The 11,944-nt window shown below is 50.9% G+C and overlaps 6 non-coding genes across 6 annotated transcripts; all 6 read right to left on the bottom strand.

Annotated features, from left to right (window-relative positions):
* Positions 1–257: 257 nt before the first annotated feature.
* Positions 258–376, bottom strand: LOC126143193 (5S ribosomal RNA). Its single transcript, XR_007529680.1, has one exon. It is a non-coding gene; the product is annotated as a 5S ribosomal RNA (ribosomal RNA).
* Positions 377–1,608: 1,232 nt separating this feature from the next.
* LOC126143192 (5S ribosomal RNA) lies at positions 1,609–1,727 on the bottom strand. Its single transcript, XR_007529679.1, has one exon. It is a non-coding gene; the product is annotated as a 5S ribosomal RNA (ribosomal RNA).
* Positions 1,728–2,959: 1,232 nt separating this feature from the next.
* Positions 2,960–3,078, bottom strand: LOC126143191 (5S ribosomal RNA). The gene has a single exon (XR_007529678.1). It is a non-coding gene; the product is annotated as a 5S ribosomal RNA (ribosomal RNA).
* A 2,395-nt stretch (positions 3,079–5,473) lies between these two features.
* On the bottom strand, positions 5,474–5,592 carry LOC126143190 (5S ribosomal RNA). Its single transcript, XR_007529677.1, has one exon. It is a non-coding gene; the product is annotated as a 5S ribosomal RNA (ribosomal RNA).
* Positions 5,593–6,825: 1,233 nt separating this feature from the next.
* On the bottom strand, positions 6,826–6,944 carry LOC126143189 (5S ribosomal RNA). Its single transcript, XR_007529676.1, has one exon. It is a non-coding gene; the product is annotated as a 5S ribosomal RNA (ribosomal RNA).
* Positions 6,945–9,340: 2,396 nt separating this feature from the next.
* LOC126143186 (5S ribosomal RNA) lies at positions 9,341–9,459 on the bottom strand. Its single transcript, XR_007529674.1, has one exon. It is a non-coding gene; the product is annotated as a 5S ribosomal RNA (ribosomal RNA).
* Between the last annotated feature and the right edge of the window lie 2,485 nt (positions 9,460–11,944).

Raw genomic sequence — 11,944 nt, 5'->3', positions numbered from 1 at the left:
GCACTGCTACAAAACAGTAGGCCCTGACTTATTTCAGAACTCATCCTTCGATTCGTAGTGTGTCGTTATTTTCAAGGAGTTCTAGGACACATCCTTCGCGCATTCTTGCTCAAACTGAGTTCATTACTGTAATTTCGTATCTGACGTTTGATACAGTAATTTAAAATGCTTGTGGAAGCATCTTTGTCAACACCTGAAAGTTAGTATGAAAAGAGGGCTGGCAGGTGTAGCGACGTAAAAATGAAAAAATGAGGTAGAGCCAACAGCACCCGGTGTTCCCAGGCGGTCACCCATCCAAGTACTAACCGGGCCCGATGTTGCTTAACTTCGGTGATCGGACGAGAACCGGTGTATTCAACATGGTATGGCCGTTGGCGTCCTTATACAGTAGCCGCACCACACAAGAAGCATTCGCCTCTTCTCCCAACACACGCAATCGCCGCTTTCCGTGGCACATTTGACGCAAAGCACGTCCTTCCACCTCGAAGGTGGCGCGGAGTGCGCGCTCGCCTCGGCGTCTCATAGGCGACTGCCGAACGCGGGTGAGACGCACAACACAGCTGCTCGGTGCACCGCCTGTCATTCGTTTAGTGCGTGTGGCCTCCGACACTCGCTGGCGACGCACCTTGTTCCTGTTATCCGGCGCTGGGCTTGCGCGCGGCCGGGTGGCGGCGGGACTGCGCGGGGTGTGGCAGTGTCCTGCTGGAGCGACGGAAGCTTTCTCACCTGCCTGACACACGCCGCGCTTCCAGATTTTTGCGTAATTTGCGCGGTGCATTTGCATTGGCGCCTGTCCCCCCTTCCGTCCCGACTTGTCCCGACTTTGCTCGACTGCCGCTCGCTGCCGCTCGGGTCGCCGTCCATATGACAGCACAAGCGCGAGAAACGTCTGCGGGAGGAGGCGAGACGACAAAAGAATAAATTTATGATTACAGATCGAATTTGGAGCTGTACGCCGCTGCAGAACGATAGGCAGGCGCTAACGTATTTCGGAGCATACCGCCCGATTCGTACTGTTTTGTCGTTTTCAAAGACTTCCTGGCAAACTTGGTTGGCACATTCTCCTTCAAACTGAGTTAATTACTGCAGTTTCGTACCTTACGGCCGTTTCAAATGCTTAAGGAAGTCTCTTTGTCACAACAGAAAGGTGGTATGGGAAGAGGGCTGGCAGGAGTAGCGACTAAAAAGCGAAAAATGAAGGCAGCCAGAGTTCCCAGGCGCTCACCCTTCCGAGTACTACTAACGTTGTTGCTTCACTTCGGTGATCGGACGAGAACGGAAGATTTTATTTCTTTGTTTTTTTTTTTTTTTTTGTTTTTTTTTTTTTGTTTATTTACTTTGCGGAATTTAGCACTGCTACAAAACAGTAGGCCCTGACTTATTTCAGAACTCATCCTTCGATTCGTAGTGTGTCGTTATTTTCAAGGAGTTCTAGGACACATCCTTCGCGCATTCTTGCTCAAACTGAGTTCATTACTGTAATTTCGTATCTGACGTTTGATACAGTAATTTAAAATGCTTGTGGAAGCATCTTTGTCAACACCTGAAAGTTAGTATGAAAAGAGGGCTGGCAGGTGTAGCGACGTAAAAATGAAAAAAATGAGGTAGAGCCAACAGCACCCGGTGTTCCCAGGCGGTCACCCATCCAAGTACTAACCGGGCCCGATGTTGCTTAACTTCGGTGATCGGACGAGAACCGGTGTATTCAACATGGTATGGCCGTTGGCGTCCTTATACAGTAGCCGCACCACACAAGAAGCATTCGCCTCTTCTCCCAACACACGCAATCGCCGCTTTCCGTGGCACATTTGACGCAAAGCACGTCCTTCCACCTCGAAGGTGGCGCGGAGTGCGCGCTCGCCTCGGCGTCTCATAGGCGACTGCCGAACGCGGGTGAGACGCACAACACAGCTGCTCGGTGCACCGCCTGTCATTCGTTTAGTGCGTGTGGCCTCCGACACTCGCTGGCGACGCACCTTGTTCCTGTTATCCGGCGCTGGGCTTGCGCGCGGCCGGGTGGCGGCGGGACTGCGCGGGGTGTGGCAGTGTCCTGCTGGAGCGACGGAAGCTTTCTCACCTGCCTGACACACGCCGCGCTTCCAGATTTTTGCGTAATTTGCGCGGTGCATTTGCATTGGCGCCTGTCCCCCCTTCCGTCCCGACTTGTCCCGACTTTGCTCGACTGCCGCTCGCTGCCGCTCGGGTCGCCGTCCATATGACAGCACAAGCGCGAGAAACGTCTGCGGGAGGAGGCGAGACGACAAAAGAATAAATTTATGATTACAGATCGAATTTGGAGCTGTACGCCGCTGCAGAACGATAGGCAGGCGCTAACGTATTTCGGAGCATACCGCCCGATTCGTACTGTTTTGTCGTTTTCAAAGACTTCCTGGCAAACTTGGTTGGCACATTCTCCTTCAAACTGAGTTAATTACTGCAGTTTCGTACCTTACGGCCGTTTCAAATGCTTAAGGAAGTCTCTTTGTCACAACAGAAAGGTGGTATGGGAAGAGGGCTGGCAGGAGTAGCGACTAAAAAGCGAAAAATGAAGGCAGCCAGAGTTCCCAGGCGCTCACCCTTCCGAGTACTACTAACGTTGTTGCTTCACTTCGGTGATCGGACGAGAACGGAAGATTTTATTTCTTTGTTTTTTTTTTTTTTTTTGTTTTTTTTTTTTTTGTTTATTTACTTTGCGGAATTTAGCACTGCTACAAAACAGTAGGCCCTGACTTATTTCAGAACTCATCCTTCGATTCGTAGTGTGTCGTTATTTTCAAGGAGTTCTAGGACACATCCTTCGCGCATTCTTGCTCAAACTGAGTTCATTACTGTAATTTCGTATCTGACGTTTGATACAGTAATTTAAAATGCTTGTGGAAGCATCTTTGTCAACACCTGAAAGTTAGTATGAAAAGAGGGCTGGCAGGTGTAGCGACGTAAAAATGAAAAAATGAGGTAGAGCCAACAGCACCCGGTGTTCCCAGGCGGTCACCCATCCAAGTACTAACCGGGCCCGATGTTGCTTAACTTCGGTGATCGGACGAGAACCGGTGTATTCAACATGGTATGGCCGTTGGCGTCCTTATACAGTAGCCGCACCACACAAGAAGCATTCGCCTCTTCTCCCAACACACGCAATCGCCGCTTTCCGTGGCACATTTGACGCAAAGCACGTCCTTCCACCTCGAAGGTGGCGCGGAGTGCGCGCTCGCCTCGGCGTCTCATAGGCGACTGCCGAACGCGGGTGAGACGCACAACACAGCTGCTCGGTGCACCGCCTGTCATTCGTTTAGTGCGTGTGGCCTCCGACACTCGCTGGCGACGCACCTTGTTCCTGTTATCCGGCGCTGGGCTTGCGCGCGGCCGGGTGGCGGCGGGACTGCGCGGGGTGTGGCAGTGTCCTGCTGGAGCGACGGAAGCTTTCTCACCTGCCTGACACACGCCGCGCTTCCAGATTTTTGCGTAATTTGCGCGGTGCATTTGCATTGGCGCCTGTCCCCCCTTCCGTCCCGACTTGTCCCGACTTTGCTCGACTGCCGCTCGCTGCCGCTCGGGTCGCCGTCCATATGACAGCACAAGCGCGAGAAACGTCTGCGGGAGGAGGCGAGACGACAAAAGAATAAATTTATGATTACAGATCGAATTTGGAGCTGTACGCCGCTGCAGAACGATAGGCAGGCGCTAACGTATTTCGGAGCATACCGCCCGATTCGTACTGTTTTGTCGTTTTCAAAGACTTCCTGGCAAACTTGGTTGGCACATTCTCCTTCAAACTGAGTTAATTACTGCAGTTTCGTACCTTACGGCCGTTTCAAATGCTTAAGGAAGTCTCTTTGTCACAACAGAAAGGTGGTATGGGAAGAGGGCTGGCAGGAGTAGCGACTAAAAAGCGAAAAATGAAGGCAGCCAGAGTTCCCAGGCGCTCACCCTTCCGAGTACTACTAACGTTGTTGCTTCACTTCGGTGATCGGACGAGAACGGAAGATTTTATTTCTTTGTTTTTTTTTTTTTTTTGTTTTTTTTTTTTTTTGTTTATTTACTTTGCGGAATTTAGCACTGCTACAAAACAGTAGGCCCTGACTTATTTCAGAACTCATCCTTCGATTCGTAGTGTGTCGTTATTTTCAAGGAGTTCTAGGACACATCCTTCGCGCATTCTTGCTCAAACTGAGTTCATTACTGTAATTTCGTATCTGACGTTTGATACAGTAATTTAAAATGCTTGTGGAAGCATCTTTGTCAACACCTGAAAGTTAGTATGAAAAGAGGGCTGGCAGGTGTAGCGACGTAAAAATGAAAAAATCGCCGCTTTCCGTGGCACATTTGACGCAAAGCACGTCCTTCCACCTCGAAGGTGGCGCGGAGTGCGCGCTCGCCTCGGCGTCTCATAGGCGACTGCCGAACGCGGGTGAGACGCACAACACAGCTGCTCGGTGCACCGCCTGTCATTCGTTTAGTGCGTGTGGCCTCCGACACTCGCTGGCGACGCACCTTGTTCCTGTTATCCGGCGCTGGGCTTGCGCGCGGCCGGGTGGCGGCGGGACTGCGCGGGGTGTGGCAGTGTCCTGCTGGAGCGACGGAAGCTTTCTCACCTGCCTGACACACGCCGCGCTTCCAGATTTTTGCGTAATTTGCGCGGTGCATTTGCATTGGCGCCTGTCCCCCCTTCCGTCCCGACTTGTCCCGACTTTGCTCGACTGCCGCTCGCTGCCGCTCGGGTCGCCGTCCATATGACAGCACAAGCGCGAGAAACGTCTGCGGGAGGAGGCGAGACGACAAAAGAATAAATTTATGATTACAGATCGAATTTGGAGCTGTACGCCGCTGCAGAACGATAGGCAGGCGCTAACGTATTTCGGAGCATACCGCCCGATTCGTACTGTTTTGTCGTTTTCAAAGACTTCCTGGCAAACTTGGTTGGCACATTCTCCTTCAAACTGAGTTAATTACTGCAGTTTCGTACCTTACGGCCGTTTCAAATGCTTAAGGAAGTCTCTTTGTCACAACAGAAAGGTGGTATGGGAAGAGGGCTGGCAGGAGTAGCGACTAAAAAGCGAAAAATGAAGGCAGCCAGAGTTCCCAGGCGCTCACCCTTCCGAGTACTACTAACGTTGTTGCTTCACTTCGGTGATCGGACGAGAACGGAAGATTTTATTTCTTTGTTTTTTTTTTTTTTTTGTTTTTTTTTTTTTTGTTTATTTACTTTGCGGAATTTAGCACTGCTACAAAACAGTAGGCCCTGACTTATTTCAGAACTCATCCTTCGATTCGTAGTGTGTCGTTATTTTCAAGGAGTTCTAGGACACATCCTTCGCGCATTCTTGCTCAAACTGAGTTCATTACTGTAATTTCGTATCTGACGTTTGATACAGTAATTTAAAATGCTTGTGGAAGCATCTTTGTCAACACCTGAAAGTTAGTATGAAAAGAGGGCTGGCAGGTGTAGCGACGTAAAAATGAAAAAATGAGGTAGAGCCAACAGCACCCGGTGTTCCCAGGCGGTCACCCATCCAAGTACTAACCGGGCCCGATGTTGCTTAACTTCGGTGATCGGACGAGAACCGGTGTATTCAACATGGTATGGCCGTTGGCGTCCTTATACAGTAGCCGCACCACACAAGAAGCATTCGCCTCTTCTCCCAACACACGCAATCGCCGCTTTCCGTGGCACATTTGACGCAAAGCACGTCCTTCCACCTCGAAGGTGGCGCGGAGTGCGCGCTCGCCTCGGCGTCTCATAGGCGACTGCCGAACGCGGGTGAGACGCACAACACAGCTGCTCGGTGCACCGCCTGTCATTCGTTTAGTGCGTGTGGCCTCCGACACTCGCTGGCGACGCACCTTGTTCCTGTTATCCGGCGCTGGGCTTGCGCGCGGCCGGGTGGCGGCGGGACTGCGCGGGGTGTGGCAGTGTCCTGCTGGAGCGACGGAAGCTTTCTCACCTGCCTGACACACGCCGCGCTTCCAGATTTTTGCGTAATTTGCGCGGTGCATTTGCATTGGCGCCTGTCCCCCCTTCCGTCCCGACTTGTCCCGACTTTGCTCGACTGCCGCTCGCTGCCGCTCGGGTCGCCGTCCATATGACAGCACAAGCGCGAGAAACGTCTGCGGGAGGAGGCGAGACGACAAAAGAATAAATTTATGATTACAGATCGAATTTGGAGCTGTACGCCGCTGCAGAACGATAGGCAGGCGCTAACGTATTTCGGAGCATACCGCCCGATTCGTACTGTTTTGTCGTTTTTCAAAGACTTCCTGGCAAACTTGGTTGGCACATTCTCCTTCAAACTGAGTTAATTACTGCAGTTTCGTACCTTACGGCCGTTTCAAATGCTTAAGGAAGTCTCTTTGTCACAACAGAAAGGTGGTATGGGAAGAGGGCTGGCAGGAGTAGCGACTAAAAAGCGAAAAATGAAGGCAGCCAGAGTTCCCAGGCGCTCACCCTTCCGAGTACTACTAACGTTGTTGCTTCACTTCGGTGATCGGACGAGAACGGAAGATTTTATTTCTTTGTTTTTTTTTTTTTTTTTTGTTTTTTTTTTTTTGTTTATTTACTTTGCGGAATTTAGCACTGCTACAAAACAGTAGGCCCTGACTTATTTCAGAACTCATCCTTCGATTCGTAGTGTGTCGTTATTTTCAAGGAGTTCTAGGACACATCCTTCGCGCATTCTTGCTCAAACTGAGTTCATTACTGTAATTTCGTATCTGACGTTTGATACAGTAATTTAAAATGCTTGTGGAAGCATCTTTGTCAACACCTGAAAGTTAGTATGAAAAGAGGGCTGGCAGGTGTAGCGACGTAAAAATGAAAAAATGAGGTAGAGCCAACAGCACCCGGTGTTCCCAGGCGGTCACCCATCCAAGTACTAACCGGGCCCGATGTTGCTTAACTTCGGTGATCGGACGAGAACCGGTGTATTCAACATGGTATGGCCGTTGGCGTCCTTATACAGTAGCCGCACCACACAAGAAGCATTCGCCTCTTCTCCCAACACACGCAATCGCCGCTTTCCGTGGCACATTTGACGCAAAGCACGTCCTTCCACCTCGAAGGTGGCGCGGAGTGCGCGCTCGCCTCGGCGTCTCATAGGCGACTGCCGAACGCGGGTGAGACGCACAACACAGCTGCTCGGTGCACCGCCTGTCATTCGTTTAGTGCGTGTGGCCTCCGACACTCGCTGGCGACGCACCTTGTTCCTGTTATCCGGCGCTGGGCTTGCGCGCGGCCGGGTGGCGGCGGGACTGCGCGGGGTGTGGCAGTGTCCTGCTGGAGCGACGGAAGCTTTCTCACCTGCCTGACACACGCCGCGCTTCCAGATTTTTGCGTAATTTGCGCGGTGCATTTGCATTGGCGCCTGTCCCCCCTTCCGTCCCGACTTGTCCCGACTTTGCTCGACTGCCGCTCGCTGCCGCTCGGGTCGCCGTCCATATGACAGCACAAGCGCGAGAAACGTCTGCGGGAGGAGGCGAGACGACAAAAGAATAAATTTATGATTACAGATCGAATTTGGAGCTGTACGCCGCTGCAGAACGATAGGCAGGCGCTAACGTATTTCGGAGCATACCGCCCGATTCGTACTGTTTTGTCGTTTTCAAAGACTTCCTGGCAAACTTGGTTGGCACATTCTCCTTCAAACTGAGTTAATTACTGCAGTTTCGTACCTTACGGCCGTTTCAAATGCTTAAGGAAGTCTCTTTGTCACAACAGAAAGGTGGTATGGGAAGAGGGCTGGCAGGAGTAGCGACTAAAAAGCGAAAAATGAAGGCAGCCAGAGTTCCCAGGCGCTCACCCTTCCGAGTACTACTAACGTTGTTGCTTCACTTCGGTGATCGGACGAGAACGGAAGATTTTATTTCTTTGTTTTTTTTTTTTTTTTTGTTTTTTTTTTTTTTGTTTATTTACTTTGCGGAATTTAGCACTGCTACAAAACAGTAGGCCCTGACTTATTTCAGAACTCATCCTTCGATTCGTAGTGTGTCGTTATTTTCAAGGAGTTCTAGGACACATCCTTCGCGCATTCTTGCTCAAACTGAGTTCATTACTGTAATTTCGTATCTGACGTTTGATACAGTAATTTAAAATGCTTGTGGAAGCATCTTTGTCAACACCTGAAAGTTAGTATGAAAAGAGGGCTGGCAGGTGTAGCGACGTAAAAATGAAAAAAATCGCCGCTTTCCGTGGCACATTTGACGCAAAGCACGTCCTTCCACCTCGAAGGTGGCGCGGAGTGCGCGCTCGCCTCGGCGTCTCATAGGCGACTGCCGAACGCGGGTGAGACGCACAACACAGCTGCTCGGTGCACCGCCTGTCATTCGTTTAGTGCGTGTGGCCTCCGACACTCGCTGGCGACGCACCTTGTTCCTGTTATCCGGCGCTGGGCTTGCGCGCGGCCGGGTGGCGGCGGGACTGCGCGGGGTGTGGCAGTGTCCTGCTGGAGCGACGGAAGCTTTCTCACCTGCCTGACACACGCCGCGCTTCCAGATTTTTGCGTAATTTGCGCGGTGCATTTGCATTGGCGCCTGTCCCCCCTTCCGTCCCGACTTGTCCCGACTTTGCTCGACTGCCGCTCGCTGCCGCTCGGGTCGCCGTCCATATGACAGCACAAGCGCGAGAAACGTCTGCGGGAGGAGGCGAGACGACAAAAGAATAAATTTATGATTACAGATCGAATTTGGAGCTGTACGCCGCTGCAGAACGATAGGCAGGCGCTAACGTATTTCGGAGCATACCGCCCGATTCGTACTGTTTTGTCGTTTTCAAAGACTTCCTGGCAAACTTGGTTGGCACATTCTCCTTCAAACTGAGTTAATTACTGCAGTTTCGTACCTTACGGCCGTTTCAAATGCTTAAGGAAGTCTCTTTGTCACAACAGAAAGGTGGTATGGGAAGAGGGCTGGCAGGAGTAGCGACTAAAAAGCGAAAAATGAAGGCAGCCAGAGTTCCCAGGCGCTCACCCTTCCGAGTACTACTAACGTTGTTGCTTCACTTCGGTGATCGGACGAGAACGGAAGATTTTATTTCTTTGTTTTTTTTTTTTTTTTTGTTTTTTTTTTTTTGTTTATTTACTTTGCGGAATTTAGCACTGCTACAAAACAGTAGGCCCTGACTTATTTCAGAACTCATCCTTCGATTCGTAGTGTGTCGTTATTTTCAAGGAGTTCTAGGACACATCCTTCGCGCATTCTTGCTCAAACTGAGTTCATTACTGTAATTTCGTATCTGACGTTTGATACAGTAATTTAAAATGCTTGTGGAAGCATCTTTGTCAACACCTGAAAGTTAGTATGAAAAGAGGGCTGGCAGGTGTAGCGACGTAAAAATGAAAAAATGAGGTAGAGCCAACAGCACCCGGTGTTCCCAGGCGGTCACCCATCCAAGTACTAACCGGGCCCGATGTTGCTTAACTTCGGTGATCGGACGAGAACCGGTGTATTCAACATGGTATGGCCGTTGGCGTCCTTATACAGTAGCCGCACCACACAAGAAGCATTCGCCTCTTCTCCCAACACACGCAATCGCCGCTTTCCGTGGCACATTTGACGCAAAGCACGTCCTTCCACCTCGAAGGTGGCGCGGAGTGCGCGCTCGCCTCGGCGTCTCATAGGCGACTGCCGAACGCGGGTGAGACGCACAACACAGCTGCTCGGTGCACCGCCTGTCATTCGTTTAGTGCGTGTGGCCTCCGACACTCGCTGGCGACGCACCTTGTTCCTGTTATCCGGCGCTGGGCTTGCGCGCGGCCGGGTGGCGGCGGGACTGCGCGGGGGTGTGGCAGTGTCCTGCTGGAGCGACGGAAGCTTTCTCACCTGCCTGACACACGCCGCGCTTCCAGATTTTTGCGTAATTTGCGCGGTGCATTTGCATTGGCGCCTGTCCCCCCTTCCGTCCCGACTTGTCCCGACTTTGCTCGACTGCCGCTCGCTGCCGCTCGGGTCGCCGTCCATATGACAGCACAAGCGCGAGAAACGTCTGCGGGAGGAGGCGAGACGACAAAAGAATAAATTTATGATTACAGATCGAATTTGGAGCTGTACGCCGCTGCAGAACGATAGGCAGGCGCTAACGTATTTCGGAGCATACCGCCCGATTCGTACTGTTTTGTCGTTTTCAAAGACTTCCTGGCAAACTTGGTTGGCACATTCTCCTTCAAACTGAGTTAATTACTGCAGTTTCGTACCTTACGGCCGTTTCAAATGCTTAAGGAAGTCTCTTTGTCACAACAGAAAGGTGGTATGGGAAGAGGGCTGGCAGGAGTAGCGACTAAAAAGCGAAAAATGAAGGCAGCCAGAGTTCCCAGGCGCTCACCCTTCCGAGTACTACTAACGTTGTTGCTTCACTTCGGTGATCGGACGAGAACGGAAGATTTTATTTCTTTGTTTTTTTTTTTTTTTTTGTTTTTTTTTTTTTTTTGTTTATTTACTTTGCGGAATTTAGCACTGCTACAAAACAGTAGGCCCTGACTTATTTCAGAACTCATCCTTCGATTCGTAGTGTGTCGTTATTTTCAAGGAGTTCTAGGACACATCCTTCGCGCATTCTTGCTCAAACTGAGTTCATTACTGTAATTTCGTATCTGACGTTTGATACAGTAATTTAAAATGCTTGTGGAAGCATCTTTGTCAACACCTGAAAGTTAGTATGAAAAGAGGGCTGGCAGGTGTAGCGACGTAAAAATGAAAAAATCGCCGCTTTCCGTGGCACATTTGACGCAAAGCACGTCCTTCCACCTCGAAGGTGGCGCGGAGTGCGCGCTCGCCTCGGCGTCTCATAGGCGACTGCCGAACGCGGGTGAGACGCACAACACAGCTGCTCGGTGCACCGCCTGTCATTCGTTTAGTGCGTGTGGCCTCCGACACTCGCTGGCGACGCACCTTGTTCCTGTTATCCGGCGCTGGGCTTGCGCGCGGCCGGGTGGCGGCGGGACTGCGCGGGGTGTGGCAGTGTCCTGCTGGAGCGACGGAAGCTTTCTCACCTGCCTGACACACGCCGCGCTTCCAGATTTTTGCGTAATTTGCGCGGTGCATTTGCATTGGCGCCTGTCCCCCCTTCCGTCCCGACTTGTCCCGACTTTGCTCGACTGCCGCTCGCTGCCGCTCGGGTCGCCGTCCATATGACAGCACAAGCGCGAGAAACGTCTGCGGGAGGAGGCGAGACGACAAAAGAATAAATTTATGATTACAGATCGAATTTGGAGCTGTACGCCGCTGCAGAACGATAGGCAGGCGCTAACGTATTTCGGAGCATACCGCCCGATTCGTACTGTTTTGTCGTTTTCAAAGACTTCCTGGCAAACTTGGTTGGCACATTCTCCTTCAAACTGAGTTAATTACTGCAGTTTCGTACCTTACGGCCGTTTCAAATGCTTAAGGAAGTCTCTTTGTCACAACAGAAAGGTGGTATGGGAAGAGGGCTGGCAGGAGTAGCGACTAAAAAGCGAAAAATGAAGGCAGCCAGAGTTCCCAGGCGCTCACCCTTCCGAGTACTACTAACGTTGTTGCTTCACTTCGGTGATCGGACGAGAACGGAAGATTTTATTTCTTTGTTTTTTTTTTTTTTTTGTTTTTTTTTTTTTTTTGTTTATTTACTTTGCGGAATTTAGCACTGCTACAAAACAGTAGGCCCTGACTTATTTCAGAACTCATCCTTCGATTCGTAGTGTGTCGTTATTTTCAAGGAGTTCTAGGACACATCCTTCGCGCATTCTTGCTCAAACTGAGTTCATTACTGTAATTTCGTATCTGACGTTTGATACAGTAATTTAAAATGCTTGTGGAAGCATCTTTGTCAACACCTGAAAGTTAGTATGAAAAGAGGGCTGGCAGGTGTAGCGACGTAAAAATGAAAAAATCGCCGCTTTCCGTGGCACATTTGACGCAAAGCACGTCCTTCCACCTCGAAGGTGGCGCGGAGTGCGCGCTCGCCTCGGCGTCTCATAGGCGA

This window comes from Schistocerca cancellata, unplaced genomic scaffold, assembly GCF_023864275.1.
Source record: "Schistocerca cancellata isolate TAMUIC-IGC-003103 unplaced genomic scaffold, iqSchCanc2.1 HiC_scaffold_787, whole genome shotgun sequence".
Lineage (NCBI taxonomy): Eukaryota > Metazoa > Arthropoda > Insecta > Orthoptera > Acrididae > Schistocerca > Schistocerca cancellata.
Note: the sequence above shows the minus strand (reverse complement) of the source record. Positions and strands in the feature narration are given on the sequence as shown.